The sequence below is a fragment of the Cricetulus griseus genome, chromosome 2 (assembly GCF_003668045.3).
Source record: "Cricetulus griseus strain 17A/GY chromosome 2, alternate assembly CriGri-PICRH-1.0, whole genome shotgun sequence".
NCBI classification, from domain to species: Eukaryota; Metazoa; Chordata; class Mammalia; order Rodentia; family Cricetidae; genus Cricetulus; species Cricetulus griseus.
This window is the reverse complement of record NC_048595.1, coordinates 399,173,029-399,189,177: the sequence shown is the minus strand read 5'-3', so window position 1 is coordinate 399,189,177 and position 16,149 is coordinate 399,173,029. Positions and strand designations below refer to the sequence as shown.

Here is a 16,149-nt window from a genome sequence, read left to right as displayed (position 1 = left end):
GGCATCTAAACATCTGGTTGTATCTTCTTAACCATACACTTACTTGGAGTTATGCCGAGAAAGTAAGTATGAGGTTACACATTCCCAGCAAAGATATCACTGAAAAATAAATCAATAACCACATTTGAATATTCTATTTACTACCAAACTCTGAGTCACTCTGCACAGTGAAACTCACAACTGCCATCCATCCACCAGGGGGCCAGGCAGCAGCAGTCCTTTCCTACAGCAAACACAGGGCGAAGAGAAGCGAATATTATTTCTAACCACCACAGGCTTCCAGGGCACAGGAGGGTCTGTTCTCATAACGTTAATGGCAGAATAAATTCTATCCTTCAATTGGTTTTCAATTTGACTAATTTATTGAAGAAGGAGGCAATCAGGCCGGGCACAGTGGAAAACTTCCTAATAGGAATGTGTGCCTAATGACCTCTAGACCACTTGGCTTTAATAAAAGCATCCAATCCCTTCTCTTTTTCAAGCTAGACATGCTGAGGCAGTAGGATGGGTAAGATAACTCTTTGCTTTCTCGGAGCCTTGAATCTTCTTGCCTAAGGGAAGCCAGATCCAATATCAAGGAGGTGAGAACTGCACTGTTATTTTACAAACAAGCCCTCCCTATATCAACGCCACTTACTGTACTGGAAGCTGGTATTAGGTGAACCGCCAGTGTAGTGCATCAAGGGCTTATTGAATATTGATTCCCATTTACGTGACAGCAAAATGGCCTAAGAAATCTTCTCTGGATGCCTCAGCCCTTTGATAAAGAGGGTGTTAGTTTTGTTTTATGAAGCCGGGATCCAAGCCAGTCACATCTTATAGCTCCACTTACTTTTATTTAATAAAAACAAGGGATGGTATGGGCTAGGAAGGGGAGGGTGTTGTATCATGTTGTTTTTCAAGAGGTTTCGATCTGTTAGCAGAAGATAGGAATGAAAGTTAGACCCCAGGAAGGATTTTGATCAAGCCATGAGCCAGAGAATAGAGAAATCCTAAATGGACAACACTTTGGGCACATACAGGTGCCTCACCCAAGAAAAAGAAGTTTGCTACCTGGTTGAGACAGGATTTAAACCCCTAGAAAATACTGTCACCGCAAACAATGGAGAACACTGCTTCTGGCAGCATGATAATCTCTCTTTAGGGAAGCAGAGATCCTGCCATCCTTTCCCATAATCCACATCTCCCCTAACCCAGCTCTCAATCTACAGTATACTGCAATTCCTCCAATTGTCCAAAAATCCCAGAAAAAGCAATCACACCGGTTGTCCCAGGCCAGTCCCCTCTCAGTTCCTAGCAGAGAAAGAACCCTTTAGGTTAAACCTTAGTTCTTCTGTTCACCCAATTCTTCAGAATGAGGTGGGAGTGGGCTGACTCCCTGTCCCTCCACTACCTTCCACATTTAAAGTTAGACACCTGTCTCCTCAGTGAAGGACAGCAACCTCCCAGAAGGTCACGGCTTCTGTCTCAAGAGTTTTAACACCAACCTGACCAGCTGTGGTGCAGAAGCAGAGGAATGGTAAGATTGGAGACACAAGACAGGAGGGTGAACTGAGGAGTGGCCACAAATCGGTCAGCCTGCCAAGAGCCACTGACCCTGTTTTAATATCCCAGAGGTTGCAGGCGAGAGCAGAAATCACGGGCTCCAGAAAAAACAATCTTTGAAAGAAAATTGCCTGTCTCGGCCAGAGATATATGAAAGCGCAGTTACAGTCGGGGGGGGGGGTGACTGTAAAACTACACCTGGTTATTACACTGACTGGCTGACACCAGGATGCTTCTGCACTCCAAACAGTTTTGTTTGGAATGAAAAATTCTGTGGACTCTGTAACTAAGACAGTGTGGATGAGGGGAATAGAAGAGGAGGGGTAGGCTGCCTAGTGTTGGGCAGGGGTGGGTCTCGGTCAGCAGTTGAATGAATGGACAGTTGAGATGGGTGGGACAGGGATTTAGAACTCATGACAGCAGGGCCAGAAGAAGGCAGGAGGGTTCCTATGTCAAGTTCCACAGATTAACTCTCCGTTCCTGCCCTCTGATGGGCTTTGTCTGGCTTTCATTCATGTCTCTGCCTTTCCAGATGACTTTACATCTCTACGTTCCTTCGCCTCCATTTACTGCTCCTCTACCCCTTGTTTGTCATGGTATCTTGTCCCTCGTTGTTCCATGGCTGTAACTGTATTTATGACTCTGTCCCTGCAGTATCTGTCCCTCTTGTTCTCCCACCATTCTCTCAGTTAACCTTGTATGTCCATCTACTTGGCCATCACTCTTTGCTCTAATTCTGTGTACTCTGATGAAGAGTGGCCAGGGAGCAGAGAGAGGGAATTCAAAGCAAAACTGTTAACTACCTTTTATGAAGCACTTGCTGTGTGCCAAGCCATCACTGACACATCCTCCCATTTAATTCTTACAACTAGTTTGAGAGGTAGGTTTTATTATCCCCATTTTACAGATGGGAAAAGAACATCAAAGAGTCTAAGTAATGTAATACTAAGTGGGATTCAAACTGAGGCCAGTCTGACTTCAAATACCTCACCCTTAACAATTAGTAGACAAGAAAAACCAGACAGAAATGTGGTAAAAGGGCAAGTTGGTGGGAAAGACCTTGGAGAAAATCATGCAGGCAGGACCAAGTGAGCAATCTAGACCAATCAATGGCAGAGGCTGGATGCCAGTCCTTAACCTGCCTGCTTTGGACCTGAGGCATTAACTACCAAGACTGTCTGACAGCCAACAGCACTCTCCTGACATGAGATGGGGAGATGGTTCAGCCAACAATGTATTGCTTCCAAGTACTAAGATCTGAGTTCAACCCTCAGGACTCACAAAAGGAAGAAAGAAAGAAAGAAAGAAAGAAAGAAAGAAAGAAAGAAAGAAAGAAAGAAAGAGGGAGGGAGGGAGGGAGGGAGGAAGGAAGGAAGAAAGAAAGAGAGAGGGGGAGGGAGGGAGGGAGAGGGGAGAGAGGAGGGAGGGAGAAGGAAGGAAGGAAGGAAGGAAAGAAAGAAAGAAAGAAAGAAAGAAAGAAAGAAAGAAAGAGGGGGAGGGAGGGAGGAGAGAGGGAGGGAGGGAGGGGAGGGAGGGAGGGGAGGGAGGGAGGGAGGGAGGGAAGGAAAAGAAGGAAGGAAGGAAGGAAGGAAGAAAGAAAATCCAGGTATGGTGATATGTGTTTGTAATACAGGGGCCCGAGAGACAGAAATAAGTAGATTCTGGGAACTCATTAGCCAGCAGTGGAGCTCCAGGACAGTGAGAGGCCCCATCTCAAAAACAAACAAACAAACAAAAAAAAAAACCCAAAAAACAAAAACAAAAAAAACGACACTATCACCTGAGTAATAAGACCTGAGGTTTCTTCTGACTTCTACATGTACACAGTACAACACACACCACCACCACCACCACACACACATACACATACACACAAGGCCCAACAACACCAAGGGAAGCCCCCTTCAAAGCCCTACCTGGGTGTTACCTTTTTCTAAATCTCCCAAAGTCAAACTTTTTTACTGGGCCCCAAATCCTTTGTTAAAAAAACAAAACAAACAAACAAACAAACAAACAAACACTGGTTCCTTGCAGCTTGGGATGGCATAAGCACTCACAGCCAAAGACAGTGAGCTGTACACTTGTTAAGAGTAAGTAAAACTCACTGGAAATCTATATCAGACCACAAAATTCTTGTTTCAAAAGATTGATCTTTTGGCTTATCCTCAGCCAATTTCTCCTTCATCTTAAAACTTCAGAATACTCCATTCCCCTTCTCTTCTAGTACATTCTACCCTTTGCTATTCATAAAGGTTCACCTCTCCCTCCCTCCTTCCCTTTCTTCCCCCTCTCTCTCCTCCCTACCTTCTCCCTCTCCTCCCTACCTCTTCCCTCTCCTCCCTACCTCCTCTCTCTCTCTCTCTCTCTCTCTCTCTCTCTCTCTCTCTCTCTCTCTCTCTTTAGCACTGAGTTTGATGGAAACACTCTGGCTGTCCAGTTACTGAGGAAGGGATGGTGTCCCTGAGCTTCCCTGAGTGCTTGGCGTGTTCCATGGAGCCTAAGATGGGATCTCTGTTATCTCAGCGTCATTACAAATGGAATAATTGGTCATAAAAATTATGCAGCCTGTTGGAAAAGAAATAACACACTTGCTCATTATAGATTCCTGAGATAGCTTCTCCCTACTAAAATTTTATGTTTCTTCCATATACCATCCATCACCGATAAACACCCCAACCTCCAAAGACCCCAAATTGGGACATCCTTAGAAAAAAAGCCTAAGAAAAAATACCAAGCCAAGGCCATAGCCTCATCACAAGTTCTGCTCAAATGAGGTAACCCAATGTGACCTAAAAGTGAGTTCAGAAAAATGCATAGTCTTTCTCTGACCAAGGAACTGCATGCATACTGTCTGAACCAGACAGATGGGATTCCTTCACATTCCCTCCTCCTCAGCATCTACTGGCACTCACATGAAGTAGACACAGAAAAGAGGGCACCTCTCCAGGCCTGCAGGGAGCCCTCAGCCAAGTCGGGGAAAAGCAAACATGTTGAGGGCCCAGGGACACCAAAGTGCTCCAGCAGAAGTTATAGAGTCAGAACTGGTATGACATGTGAGAGTGAGAAAAATCCCATGCTAGCCCTAGATATGACACCCAGGACCAGGACCAGATAGTAGCATGTGGTAAAATTCAAAGGGTTGCTCTGAAGGACAACTTTGGACATGACAAGGGACATCCAGGGGGTATCTCAGGTCTCAGCTCTAGCGACCACTATTAGAAGAAAAACACACCACTCCATCAATAGAACCACATGCAGAGATCTGGGGGCCAGAAAAACAAAGCAAAGACCCAGAGTAGTCTTTTCCCATGACTCTGGGCAAAGAGACATTTTACATATGCTATTTCCTCATACAACACCTCTCCAGGTTGTCCCAAACTGCCTTGTTCTTCAGTATAAACCCTCCATGTTCTAAAGTAAATAAATAAATTAAACAAATAAATAACAAAAACAAAACCTAAACAAGTAGGTCTCGAATCCTGTCATCCTCTTTTGAAGATGACAGAGGAGGTCCAGGCAGGAGCCTAAGAGTTCAAACTCCCACCACTAGCCTTTGCCTCAAGGGGACACAGTTCTCTAATACCTGAGACTAGAGGAAGATGCCCTGACTCCTGTGGATCCCCAGAAAGAGAAAGAACAAAAAACAGGAAGGCTGGCTATGAGCCAAGAAGACTCAGACTGGCTCCAGGTTTTCCCAGCTGTGGACTCAACTTCTTGGAGTGAGAGCAAAGAGTGAGAGGAGATGATTGCTATGCGAAGAACAGGTTTGACTCCCACACCCTGTCTCCGCTCTGTGTGCCCCTCCTCACTCCCTTTCAGTGGAGTGAGGAAGAAGGAGAGAATTACACTGCTCCTCAGTCTTTCCCAGCTACAATCAGCCCTCCTACAAAGGATGAATCAGCACCAGCCATGGAGACAGAAACCAGTCACTTTTTTTGGGAGCTGGAAGCCCTGCTGGAGCGATGGATCTGCTTGGAGACAAGTGCCTCAGTTCTGGAAAGACATCATCAATTAACATCCGAGTGAATTTTAGGGACCTGTACCCCTCTCTGCTTCAGTAGGAGGCAGACAGTTGGGGACCGTCTTCCTATGCAAGCCTTCTGCTTTGCTCTTTGAGTTCCATGAATTCAAAGCATACAAAATACTTGCTTTTTCTACTCAATGTTATCCTTACCGTTTGAATCTAGTCTAGAGGTGTTAATTTTTACTTATAAACACCTGCAAGATAAATTACTTATTACCCTCTTATGGCAGCGCTTCTTAGACTTTAACGTGCACACTATAATCTGGAGGTCTTGTTAAAACGACGATTATTATTCAGTAAGTCGGGGTGGAGCCTGAGACTCTGCACTTCTGACAAGCTCCAGAGTGGTGCTAATGTTGCCAGAACATGGGCCACAGTTTGAGCAGTAAAAATCTAGGAAAAAGAAGACTGAACTGAGGGTGCCTCTTGTCTGAGAAGGAAATAAGATGAAGATAAATAAAAGCTGTCTGACAGCAAGCTAGCTGAATGCCATGTGTATGCCGGGAGACAGCAAGGTCATACCATAGAAGCTGGGGTATTTGGGGACACCAAGGAGGGTATCTTAAAGCAGGACAAATTTGGGATGGGATATGGAAGTGAAGACCAACTGGACCAAGGGTAAAGTAGGGAGAGCCACACCTGAGGATAAGATGGAGAAAGATGACATACATGAGGGCTAGGACTCAGAATTGCCTCACAGAGAAGAACTCCAAACGAAGAAGTAATGGAAGCTGGTCCAATGAGTCTACAGAGGCCAGTGGTGAGGATTCTGGGGATTTATCAGAACTAAAGTCTCTGTGGTTTGGATGATGCTAAGAAGCTGAGTGAGACAGTAAACGAAGGATGTCAAGGATGGCGGGAGCTGGGAGTTAGTGTTTAATAAGTCCAGACTTTCAACTGTTTAAGCATTTGATGTCACTGAACTGCACACCTAAACACTGGTTAAAATGGCATGTTTCACGCTGTGTCTGTCTTACCACAAAAATATGATGGTAAAGGTAGAAGCCATTGGAAAATGGCACCGCCGTATAAAAGGACTAAAATCCAAGCCCATTTTAATGCTGAGGACGTGGTTTTTAAAGGTGAGCCTCTTGAGGTAAAAATAAACCCTGGAGCCTCCTCTTAATCCCTGATGAGGTTGCTCATCCTCTTAAGGATGGGGGGACATCGTAAATGGGTTTCTGTTGTACTTTGAGCTCCACCAGTACATACTGAGTCATTAGCCCAGCTCTGTAAGCACCAAGCATGCGTCTCCTCACTCAGCAGCCTGTACATGAAAGAACTGGCCAGCGACAGAAGAGCAAGATCTTAAAATGCCAGGTTCCAAGTCCTTGGGAAATGGCTTCCATATGGACATTAAGGAGACCCAGGGTTGAGCTGAAATAGTACAAAAAAAAATAATAAACTGTGAAGAGAACTTACTGACTGACCATCAAAGCTGGAAACGTGCCCAAGAATAAAATAATAACCCCCCAAGAAGCCAAAGAAGATAGGCCTCGGTTCTATTTTGAGCTGGGGTCGGGGGTTGAGGCATGCAAACATAGAAAAAAAGGCAAGGTGGAGAATGAGAAGATGCATGATTGGGCAAGAGAAGGGAGTGAAAACAATAGAAAACCTGGGGCTGGATATGTAGCTCAGTTAACAGAACACGCTCAATCCCTAACACTGTATCAAACTGTTTGTGGTGGCAAACACGGGTAATCTCAGCACTGGAGAGGTGGAGACAGGAGGATCAGAAGTTCAAGGTCATCCTTTACTATGAAGCAAGTTTGAAGCCGGCCAGAGATGAAAAAGAAATGTATAGCAGCAGTGTGATGCATAAAAGTTTCTACCAAGCCCAGGTTGCAAAGAAATGGGCTTGCTTTAAAGAATGAGCCTCAAACTAGATGCCTGAAGAAATCCCTGACAATGTTACAAAGCACTCAGAAAGAGTTTGGGAAAGCAAAGACTTTGGGCAGTCAGGAGGCAGGTGTAGGAGAGAGGGAACTCTGGACAGTCAGACAGCTGTTGTGTGGATGCATCCAATGGAGGAAGCAGGAGCGAGACCCTGATGCAGCATCAGGGTTAGCTCAGCCAGCCAGAACTCCCAACTGCCAGGAGGAGGCCAGCCTTTCATCCTTGGATCTGGGAATGTTCCTGGTCCTTGGGCAGCATCTGCCCCTACTCTCTGCCTCCACCCTCTGAGCTAATGGAGTGAATCCAGCCAGCTGCTCTCAAGTTGTTACTAGGAACAGGGCTTGATGACATTTTCTGACTCAGGGAGCCTTGTTAGACTTAATTTCAATTGGAAACCCATCATCCTGGATCAAGCACTACTACCGCTCTCCCATGTAATCCCCAGACTCCTCCCGGATCATCACGGCAATGCCTCTGACTTCAAGGACTATGCTCCCTAATGGAGGAGGTTTTCCTATGGCTGTGTTTTCATACCTAGGTAGGAAAAAAAAGATCCTTTCTCTGCCCTCAATCTATTATCACAGCGAAAGCCACTTGTTTGTGCCAACGAGAATATGTAAAGGGACATGGATCCATTGGCTATTGCAATCAACAAGTCGCTCTATGTGCATAATAGGTGAGGTGAGACTAGAGATCGAGGCACCTCGGAATTATCTAAAAATTTTTTTTGAACATTTCTGTTTGTAAAAGAAAAATCTCCTTTTCATTTTTAAATGTTTTTATATCTTATATATGTTCGTATGTAAGTGATGGGCACACTTACATACAAATTGTGGACAAATTGTAGGACAAATTGTGGACAAATTGTAGGAGTCAGTTCTTTCCACTGTGTGGGTCAAGAGATTGACCTCCATCAGGATTGGCTACAAGCACTTTTACTCACTGAGACATCTTATCATCCCTGTCCATCTAATTACTAAAGTGAGAAGTTGAGCAGGGAGTCTTATCTAACATTCTCAATATTTTTATATGACCATTATACCAATGATTTCAATTACTCTTCACAAACAACCCAGAAAATGAGGGAAAGTGACCATTTAATCGAGGTTTACTGTAGGTAGGTAGGAAGGAAGGAAGAAAGGAAGGAAGGAAGGAAGGAAGGAAGGAAGGAAGGAAGGAAAGAAGGAAGGAAGGAAGGAAGGAAAGAAGGAAGGAAGGTAGGAAGGGGCCTTGTGAGCAAACTAAGCCTGAAGGATGACTTTGGCTATGGTTAGGCATTAAAAGAGACCTAACTGTAGGCAGGGACTATAGAACACTAGCTCATTACAGCTGAGGCTTCAGGGAAAGGCCAAGGTGGTCTCATGAGTCACCCTGCAGAATTTCTCCGCTACTTTCGTGCCTCTACTACGAGACCCTCAGCATCTTCAAAGGGCTGAGTCTTGAACTGAGAGCTCGATAGAGGCCTGACATAAAATAGGTGCTCAATGAGTATTCTATGAAAGGAAGGAGAAAGTAGGAGGGAGAGTAGGGAAACAAGCAAAGGCTGTGAAGAAAGTAGGAAGACCCTAGAAAGGGCACAGAGGCCGCAGTCAACAGAAGAAAGGAGGACAGGCACGGGGTGGGGGGCATTAGAGATAACTTGGGGCTACCTAAGGGGTCCAGAACAGAGGCAGGGTCACAGAGAAGAAAGAAGGCTATTGGGAAACTTCTGTGTGACCGACACCTGTTTAGTCTCAACCCTAGGTGCTGCTGGTCAGAAAAGGTAACTCCTCCAGGATCCTGTAAGTCAGGGGCTTCATCAGGTGCTGTGGCTACGAGGCAGAGAAGAACTTAGCACAACACAGACAAAAAGGAGACAGATATTTGTTCAAAAAACATCCTGCAGCCAATCCCCGTGGATGGAGGAGCCAGCTTTGGCAGCTGCTGTTCTCTAAAGTCACTAGACAAGCCAGGCCGGTGGAAGGAATTTGGGGAGCACATAGGAGCCACTGTGCCTAAGACATGATCTCATTGTGCTAAGTATCTGGGTACCCACCTCAACTTGGAGCCAGTTACAAAGGGAATATGACTAGGGCAAAATCGGGGTACTCCTGGATAGGAGGCAGGTTAAATCCTTCATGTGCTATGTGGGTTTTGTTTGTTTGTTTGTGTTAGAGTCATCCAAGCATTGTGGCTGTCACAGGGAAAGTAGGTAGAACTGGACAGCTAGGATTTTTATAATATCCCATTTTCATACTTGAGCTTTGGGAGCATCAGCTTCTCACCAGACTTTCTCAGCACTCACCATCTCAGCATCTTCTAGACTGACTTGGCACCCTATGCCCAACAGCAAACAGACAGTAATGAGGCCCCAGAAAGCCAGAGAGGAGTTGGGAGTACTTAGCAATCATGTATGGGTCCCTGAGTTTGATTCCAAGTACTAATCAGGCCCACACCTGTAAACATAACTCGTGGGAGGTGGAAACAAGAGGATCAGAAGTTCAAGGACATTCTCAGCTACAGAGCATTCATGACAACCTGGGCTATACAAACCCTTTTTCAGGGGGACAAGCAAACTGGAGAGATTTCATCAGGGTTAGTTGTCCCTATGTTTTCAAAGGAAACGTAGTCTCTGAATTTTAGTGGGCCATCTGCCTCTACTTGGATGAGAGCCAAGATAATCCCTATGTAAGAAGTGTTTCTGGTTTCTGCTGCAGCAGTGCACCCCAAACTTCTTGAATATATACCCAAAACATCAAAGGAAATAACTCAATTAATCTGGGAGCCTAGAGACTGTGTCCTGTTAAAGACCCCTACCCTCACTAACCTCCCCACTCCAACCTAATATTGATTGAGTTGAAGAAATAAAAAGGTATCATTTCTCTATTATAGCTTACCCTTCCACACTGTAGAAATCAGGAGACTAGAAACAAAGATTTCGGCTATCACCATGGAAACCAGCAGTTTCTATGGCTCCCCTGCAAACACACTCCCCCATCAACTCTTTCCCTCCTACCTCTAAGTCATTTCAGCTCATAAGATTTCCCTTTCTGACCAATCCAACAATCTATTCGGAACAAAAGACAGAAGAATAGCTAGTCTTGGGGGTGTTTTTATGCCTCAGGGTTTCCTCCCAAATCACTGCATCGATTTTCTTACACAGGTGCATCTGAACACCCACCCACACACACACACACACACACACACACACACACACACACACCGGAGCTCCACCTCACAATCCCTCCAATCCTCTATCCCTATCTTCACCTGCCTTCCCAGCCAGAACTCCTGCAGATCCTTAGGTTTATATAGACACCCCAGCTACAACATCCCAGGCCCCCAGACCACCATCCTCTGAGTCCAGGTACCTGCCTTTCATCTACAGCCACTCTTCAGAACACCTGTGAACAGACCCACTACTTCTCATCCACCGCCCCCCCCCCCCCAGCTATTCTCCATTCCTAATGGTCTCCCAATCAAGGTTCCCCTCACCTAGCCTTCCCCCACGTCCTCAGGCACCCATTTACCAAAAGGAGTCTTAGAAAATGTCAGTGATTTTTTTCTGTAGTCTCCTTTCACTCCTCAGTTCTAAATCCATTTCTGAACTGGATGCTTGGCTACCTGGGTCCCTTGAGTCAACAGAGAGAAGTGACATCTTTCTAAGTGCTCTCTGCTCCTAATGTTGGTCCCATCCTGGTCCCCACTGCAGGCTGTGAGACTTAATTAGCCTTTCCAGATCATTCTGAGATTCTTGAGAAAGGCTCCAAAGACTGTTCTGTGCTGGGAGGAATTTTATCGGCGTCTTTTACAGCTTTGTTTGTTCTTCAATTTCTCTAGCTCGGACTCTTTAGCAGAGTCTCTCCAGTCATAAAACAACCTCAAAAGGACAAGCTGACACTGAGCTAGAACTACCTTGATGCCTGCTCCTCACCCCGCCCGTGATCAGGAAGGCGCCCCAAGTCCCTGTGCTTGCCCCTTCAACCTCCCCCACCCAACTAGCAACCAAACACCCACCCCCAAACATGGCATTCTCCTGCCCCCACATCTGGGAAAATGGAAGCAGAAGATGACTCAGGGGGCCAGGGAGGATCAAGGCTTGTTTAGGGCTTTGAGATCTCTGGATGAAAAGTCAGAAGGGTGGGGAGTTATGAAAAAGTCAAGGGAAGCGTCCGGGGCTCAGGAACAAATCACTGTCCACTCCACCCACCCACTTCCCAGACTGAGGTGCTTAAGTCTTTCACAAATGGGCACAAAACAGATTTGCATTGAGGCGTGAGCCCTTCAAACTCACCCGAGCAAAACTGCCCAAACATTTGCATCTCCTCAAAAGAGCTGAAAACTGAAAATACAAACAGGCATCTAAAATGGCCTCCGTCTGTTTCAGCTAGACAACCTAAAATTTCCTATGAAAACACAGCCTTTTTTTTTTTTTTTTTTTTTTTTCTGGTCAAAATCTGGGCTCCAGTAAGAAAGAGAAAGATTTTGCAGGGGACTGAACACAGGTCATTCATGTTTCTGGGGAATAATTTACTCTCCCATGTCAAGAACAAGACACTTGTGAAAGGTGGTCTCTGATGTGGCCCCATTCCACTCTTTAGTTCTCTTTCTTGATGTCTCTCAATTGCCTCGCCTGCTTTCACGGCTTCCGTTGCTGAGGTCTCTGTGGATGCACTCCAGATCTGTCCTTCCAGACAGATAACATTCTTTCCAGTCTGCCATCTCCAAAGTATAATGGACTTTTCTAGTGCAAACTCTTCCAGCCCTTTGAATCAACTGATTCTAAAATATAAAGCCTATATCCCTGGATGGACATGGCAGTACACACCTTTAATCCCAGCACATGGGGGAGGGGAGCAGAGACAGCTGGATCCCTGTGAGTTCAAGGTCAACCACCTTGTCTCCACACACACACACACACACACACACACACACACACACCTAAACAGATGAACAGAAAACCCATATTTCCTTCAAAAACCAGGCTCCTAACTTGTTCTTTCTCTATTACAGATGACCTCTGTCTACAGATGGTTGATGTTGTGATTCACCTTCATCTTTGGCCCTTTCTTTCACCTTTATCTCCATCTTAGTGGCACTGCCCACTACGACCCCATCAGAATCCACCACAATCACATTCTGTTCATGCTCTCACAATGTTATCAGCCCCACCCACTCATTTCCATCCTCACGCCATTGTTTTAGCTTAGTCTTTTGCATCTTTCATCTACAATGGCTCTATAAATGATCACCCTGCCCTTTGTCTCCTTTCCAAGCTGGCAGCCCACAGCCTCTAGGAGAATCTCAATTGAATGGTCCTGGTTGTCCTTTCATTCTCCCCAATGGAGCCTAAGGTTCGATTTCTTGTTTATGCTTTCTCTCTCTCTCTCTCTCTCTCTCTCTCTCTCTCTCTCTCTCTCTCTCTCTGTGTGTGTGTGTGTGTGTGTGTGTGTGTGTGTGTGTGTGTGTGTGTCTGTCTGTCTGTCTGTCTGTCTGTCTTCTGTGTCACACTGTAGCCTAAGCTGAAACTTATCATAGAGCAGAAACTTATCAATGGCTGGCATTGAACCCCCAACAATCCTCCTGCCTCTGCCTCTACCTCTCACAGCTGGTATTTCAGGTGTGCACCTCCACAAAGAGCCTTCATTTTTAAAGAAAGAATCTAACACTGCAGACCAGAGTGGCCTCAGACCCACGGCAATCCTCCTGCCTCGGCTTCTCAAGATGAAACATCTAATTACCTTATATTTGACAGGCTGAGAAGTCAAAGGGAACTATTTATCATCTGTGACCCTAAAAAGTTCTGTTTAAAGCTTACAGAATGTGCTTACTTGGTGCCATAGTTATTTCCTGACCTAGTTTGCTGTCTATTGCTGTGGTAATGTGGTAAACACTATGACCAAAAGCAACTTGGAAGGAAAGGGTTTACTTCACTCAGACTTCCACATCACAGTCCCTCATGGTGGGAAGTCAGGGAAGGAGCTCATGGCAGAAACCTGGAGGCAGGCACTGAAGCAGAGGCCATGGGTGAATGCTTCTCACTGGCTTGCTCCCCATGGCTTGCTCAGCCTGCTTTTGTTTTTGTTTTTGTTTTGTTTTTCGAGACAGGGTTTCTCTGTGGCTTTGGAGGCTGTCCTCTTGAAGACCAGGCTGGTCTCAAACTCACAGAGATCTGTCTGCCTCTGCCTCTGGAGTTCTGGGATTAAAGGTGTGTGCCGCCACCGCCACCACCACCACCGGGCTCAGCCTGCTTTCTTACACTACCCAAGATCATCTGCCCGGGGGTGGCACCATCCACATTGAGCAGGACCCTTCCATATCAATAATCAATTTAAAAAATACCCCCACAGACTTCCTACAGGCCAATCTTACAGAGGTATTTTCTCAATAGTGGGTTCCCTCTTCCCAAATGACCCTTGCTTGTGTCAACCTGACAAATAAATAAATACCAGCATGTATGTCATTCCACTCACACAGAATATTCTGTTCTTAAATTTTCCCTTAAAATTTTGTCACTTCCATGAGGCTTTCATTGCCATCTATCCTAATTCTCCCTCCTTTCTCAGAATTCCACTAGTGCTTGGGACAGAGACTTGAGCAACAAAGTAGACTGAGGATCCAGGAAAGCCCATCATGTCTACATTCATTCAAAAATAGGCCAAGGGTCATCCAACCTGGAAGGAAAGGAATTTGAAAGGCTCCTTTCCAACTCCCTTTGTTCGGCTCTAGATCCAGGGAAGGGTATGAAAAACAGGCAAACACAGAAGATAAGAAGCCGGGAGTCCTTGCCTAGTGGCATTGTCCCATAACTGCAGCCACTAGCAGCACAGAAATTGGCCTGGGATGCAGGAGCTCCAGAGGTGAAGAAGGGGAAAGGGAGAGATGAGTCAGCCCAGATGAAAACAGAGGGTTTTGTTCAAAGGAGCGAAGTCTGTGATGCAAGCTCTGAAGAACAATGTGTTCCCTGTCTCTTCCCCACCTCCCCACCCAGGTGGCCTCCACCTCCCTCTTCCCCCCACACCCTAGTCAGGTCACTGACCAGGTCTCCGGTCAGATTCAGGACAGAAGTAACTCCTAGGAGCCTCTGTTTTCTACGTTACCATTTTCCACTAAACAACCTTAACCTTCACCATGACCCTGACCTTTCCCCTTCTCAGGGGCCAGCAGAAGCTCACTATTATCTCCCAGTGGCAGATCATGATTCTTCTGCGCCCCCTTTAGAGCTCAGGCCTCACGCTGTTACTCTACAATACTCACTCCACTGGAGGCAAAAGAAACCTGCTTCTATTGTACTCGCCAGCCCACAGACTTCTGCTGGGCACTGGGCACATCCTTTTCCATCTCGCGTTTCCCTTCTGTCCCTTTCTTCTTTAAGAAAGTCCAGACCAGCAGTCTCCTCCTCCAGGAAGGCTTCCCTAACCAAGCCGCATTCCCTGTTCCAGGCCCTCTGGTATACTATGGGCTCCTCCAGCTCGCCATCTCATTTGTATGCGTTTCTCAAGCTCTGACTTGTGCAGCCTGCTGCCTTCTTACAGCAAGGGCTCCTCCTCCCCCTCAATAATATTTTGAGTGTTTTATGTTTGGAATTAAGCATAAAAAGAGTCTGAGTTCCAGAATTATGAGAAATGGAGTGGGCAAGCCAGGGAGGGAAGAGGTGGGCAGTGATGGGAGAAGACCACAAAGATGGGACTGTGGGATGTGCCTTTTGATAGAAAAGGCACCTGGATTTAAGGGCACAATTATAAGCTTTTCTTCCTTTGTCTGTCTGCACACAGTAGGCTGGGTATCATACAGAGAAATTACACAGAGTCTTCCTATACTTCAAAGTCTCATAATGTCATCACTAAGATATAATAAATAAGGGACAAAGGAACAAGCGGGAAAATCAGGTTATAGTCTGAGATATTAAATAATTCTATCCCACCGAAGTCAGAAGTATTATGAAAAATGGAGACAAAGATAAGTGCAAAAGGAGAAGGAAGGGTGGAACCTGACCTAGGAGAGATGGGGAGGGGTTGGCAATCAGGGGCCAGATCTGAGCCCAGTCAGGATGATATCCAGGAAGACACTGGCTCTCCTCTACTCTAGAAAGGCATGGTTTAAACAAAGGCACTTATGGCATGCTTAGAATGACAGGAAAGAGATGCCTTGCCAAACAACATGTGCTCTGATTGAGAGAAAGCAGAAGGCAAAAAGTAGAGGGGACTTCAGCACACACGTCACTGGAAGTAGTGTTTTTCCCCAACCCCAAGCCCTCACCACTCAGCGCTGTAACCCCAGGATCACACAGCTCCCAGGAACAGCACTGTTTCACCACCACATCTCCTACCCCGTGAGGGTGGAACTTCAAACTCTGTAACAACCACCTACTTAGGAAAGCCTTTCACAACTGGGTCAATGGAACTGTCAAAGGACACTTGTATGTCTGACCCCCTCGGGCTTCTATTCACTGGCTGTGTATAAAACCTTGAATCAGAGACAGGCGTGATGTCCCCCTAACTGGTACTCCAGGACACTAAGGAATGATAGTTGGAAAATGGCTTAAGTGTCTTAATTTCAACAAAATGGGGTGAAGTTTGATAGTAGAAATCACTTCCTGCCTGTGTAAATGAGAAGACACCAAGAATTAAAAAAAAAATTAACAGTAATAGAATTGGTCCACAGATTCTCAGGCCAGCAGCAACCTCCAAAAGATCCTTCCCTCC

The 16,149-nt window shown here is 45.8% G+C and overlaps 1 pseudogene; it reads right to left on the bottom strand.

Annotated features, from left to right (window-relative positions):
* The window catches only part of LOC113833628, a 76,955-nt pseudogene extending 62,170 nt beyond the window's left edge, over positions 1–14,785 (bottom strand).
* Between the last annotated feature and the right edge of the window lie 1,364 nt (positions 14,786–16,149).